The 3,667-nt window shown below is 39.4% G+C and overlaps 1 pseudogene; it reads right to left on the bottom strand.

Moving 5' to 3' along the window:
* Nucleotides 1–271: 271 nt before the first annotated feature.
* On the bottom strand, nt 272–764 carry LOC122894651 (annotated as a pseudogene).
* Between the last annotated feature and the right edge of the window lie 2,903 nt (nt 765–3,667).

The raw sequence follows: 3,667 nt of genomic DNA on the forward strand, positions 1-3,667 counted from the left end.
TAGTGAAAATAATGGAGATATTTTCTCCTACAATGGAGAAGAGATATATAAATTACAGTGTACCCACAATTTGGAATATCACTGTGCCATTGTAAACATGTTTGAAGAATCTGCGATGAATGCAGAAACGCTTATCATAAAATGTTAATTGAAAAAGGGGATACAAAACTGTAGGTTTGGTATTAACTCAAATCCTTGAATACCTATATGCAAAGGGAAAACAATTTTTTGGTTGTCAAATGATCCTTTATTGAAATACTTTCCTTTGCAGTTAAGGAGCTGGGCATTCCACTGCATGACTATTGATGTCATCTATGATGTCATGAGGGTGGCAGTCATCCACATTGCAGCCCTCACACGGGCAGTCCCCAGGATCTCTTTAACGGTTCCAGAGAGTTCTCTGGCTACAGATCACTGCCGCATCTGTTGGGCAATATTGACAATCTGATCAAAAGTCACATTCCCACTGTGCTTCATGTTTTTCTGCTTCTTTCTGTCTCTTGGTGGTTCCTTGAGGGCTTCGATAATCAAGGCAGAAGGTACCACTTCAATCTGGGCCTGTCTATTCTGAATGATCAGTTTCACTGTAATCCTTAGACCCATGCAGCCGCAGGTCACTTTGGTGATGTCATCATCAACCTTTTTCAAAGACCAACTCAGTGGGCCGATCTTTACTCTTCGGGGATGTGACACCAACTTTGCCATGGGTGCCTCAGGTACACGACTTTGATCTCACTGGGGACGAACTTGGGCTGCATGGTGGAGGAGGCTGCTATCAGATGGTTGAAGACAGTTATATTTTTGCCTCCTCTAGCTGAAAGCCAAAAGTGGAAAAACACACTTTCTTTTTCTTTTTTTTTTTTTTTAAGATTTTATTTATTTATTTATTTTGACAGAGAGAGAGAGTACAAGTAGGGGGAGATGCAGGGAGAGGGAGAAACAGACTGCCGCTGAGCAGGGAGCCCAATGTGGGGCTTGATCCTAGGACCCTGAGACCATGACCAAGCTGAAGGCAGATGCCTAACCCACTGAGCCACCCAGGCACCCCAGAAAAAAACACTTCAAAAAAAATTTCTTTTTGATGATGGGGTTATATTATCTTTTCTTCAAAGCTTCCAACTTTTTATTCCTGTTCACAACAAGCATATGATACATCTGTGATCAGAGAGAAAAAAAAAATCAATGCTGAAAAGGAGAGTTGACCTCACTGAAATGGACTCTGGTCAATTTAAAATATTGATGATGGATGCAGCAATTATTGAAGTAAATTAAAACCAATGGCATGAAGGGTGAACCTCAATCTGAACCTATTTGCTATCTGGACAAAAAGTGAAAGAAGAATCAGTCAATTTCTACATAATATTAAATATCCAGGTGGATGATTTTGATTTTTTTAAGAATTTATTTATTTATTTGACAGACAAAGATCACAAGGAGGCAGAGAGGCAGGCAGAGGGGAAGCAGGCTCCCTGCTGAGCGGAAAGCCCGATGAGATGAGATGCATGGCTTGATCCCAAGACCCTGGGATCATGACCTGAGCCGAAGGCAGATGCTTAACCCAGTGAGCCACCCAGGCACCCGGATGATTTTGATTTTTGAGTACACTTTTTATTCTTCACTTGAATGGCAGGTATCATATTATTTCAGCTCTAGTTTAGGACTCTTCTTACCTTACAACTCTGGAAAACCCAAAACATTTCTTATACTGAAATAATAATGTTTTCTCTTTTAAATTTTATTGTTTAGTGTTCTGTATCATTTTAAAACTATATATATATATATATATACACATACATATATAGGTTTTTTTTTTACTAATTAGCCAATTAATACACAAATACATTCTTGTTTAAAGATTCAAACAATACAAAGAATAGGGAAGTTTCCCCTTGGCCACCTGCTCACTTGGTCTCTTTCCCTTAGGTAACCTGGTTTTGGTTTCCTACATAATTCTTAAGACATTTGCTTATTGTTTACATGCATACATATATATATATTTATAGAAATACACGGTTTTATTTTCATTTTTTCAGTCAATAGTGTTTATATTGTACGTCTTATTCTGCAACTTGATTTTTTCTTCATGTTGAAGCTCTACTTCCTTCATTTCAATGGTTACACAGTGTTCTCTGGTTTGGATATTATGTAGTTTGACCACTTCACCTGTTGATGGTTATTTAGGTTGTTTTTGGTTATCTGTTATTTCAGACAATGCTGTGGTAAACACTTTGCGCATGCCTCTGTTTGCATACATCTGAGCATCATTTCTCTAAGGGAGCAACTGAAAAATGGCATTTTGTGTTTGAAAGGAATAGGCACTTCAGTTTTTACTTGGGACTGTCCAGCAGCCTTCCAACAAGCTTTATCAATTTACGCTTCTAATATGATGAAAAGATGCCAAGCCTTGCTAATAATCAGGAAAATGAAAATTAAAATAACAATAGGACACCATTTTCACCATCCTGGGCTCACAAATTGAAAAAGGTAATACAAAATGTAAAGGAGGATAGAGATATGTATACTCACAGAAGGGTTCTTTTTACAACCAGCATCTACATATTAGGGAAAGGTCCTTGGAGACTTAGGAAAACTGATTACACTGGACTTCTTTTGATAAATAAACAAAGGACATTTCTGTTAGAGGGTCACTGACTTTTATTTTTTTTAAAGATTTTATTTTATTTACTTATTTGTCAGAGAGAGAGAGAGAGGGAGAGCAAGCACAGGCAGACAGAGTGGCAGGCAGAGGCAGAGGGAGAAGCAGGCTCCCTGCAGAGCAAGGAGCCCGATGTGGGACTCGATTCCAGGACGCTGGGATCATGACCCGAGCCGAAGGCAGCTGCTTAACCAACTGAGTCACCCAGGTGTCCCGGTCACTGACTTTTATAAGAATGCTGTTAACAGCGCATTTGCCCGGGGCATTCTTATCAGTTACTATTGTTTTGTAGTCACTAATTCCTTAATTTGCTGAGTAGATAAGAACTTCTCCATTTTAATAACCAGGTTGCACTTTCTCATAGGTTGCTTCAATTGTCCTCTGCTGCAGGGGACCTTGTGAGTTGTTACTTTAGATGAGGAAGTTGAGCTCGAAGAAGTTCAATGATTTCCCAAGCCAGCTAACAAGTAAAAGGGCTAGAGTCCTCCGACTCGACTCGCAGTTAAATCAGCTTCCCGTTTATTCAATTGCTATTAAAACAAAGGACGGTGGAATTCCTCCCTGCTTCTTCTTTAAAGTTCAAGTCGTCTGAAGGGAACCACAGGGGGCAGCCTAGTGCAGCAGAAGATGATAAAACAGGCTGGAAGCCCAAGTAGGCGCTGTGCTCCTCCCAGCTGAGTGAACTTAACACGTCATTTAGCTTCCCTGGGTCTCCATTGCCTCTTTTTAAAAAAACTACTAGTACGGTAAGAAAGATGATGCCATGCAGTTCCTCCTAGTTGTGAGATTTTATTTAAGCCAAACTTAGACAAGTGCTCCTTCTTTGCTCATATATTTTATGAAATACCATTTTCTGCAATGGATTTTTTTTTTCTCTGCAAATATGAACCCACAGAGGAAAAACACCATGGAATGCTTTCTTTAGTGGAAGTCTGAAAATGTTCCCTTGTCTCTCTTTCTCTTTCCTTCTCTCTGTCTTTTTCTTTCTTTTAGCATTATTAAGTTAAACCC

Source organism: Neovison vison, chromosome 13 (assembly GCF_020171115.1).
Source record: "Neovison vison isolate M4711 chromosome 13, ASM_NN_V1, whole genome shotgun sequence".
NCBI lineage: Eukaryota > Metazoa > Chordata > Mammalia > Carnivora > Mustelidae > Neogale > Neogale vison.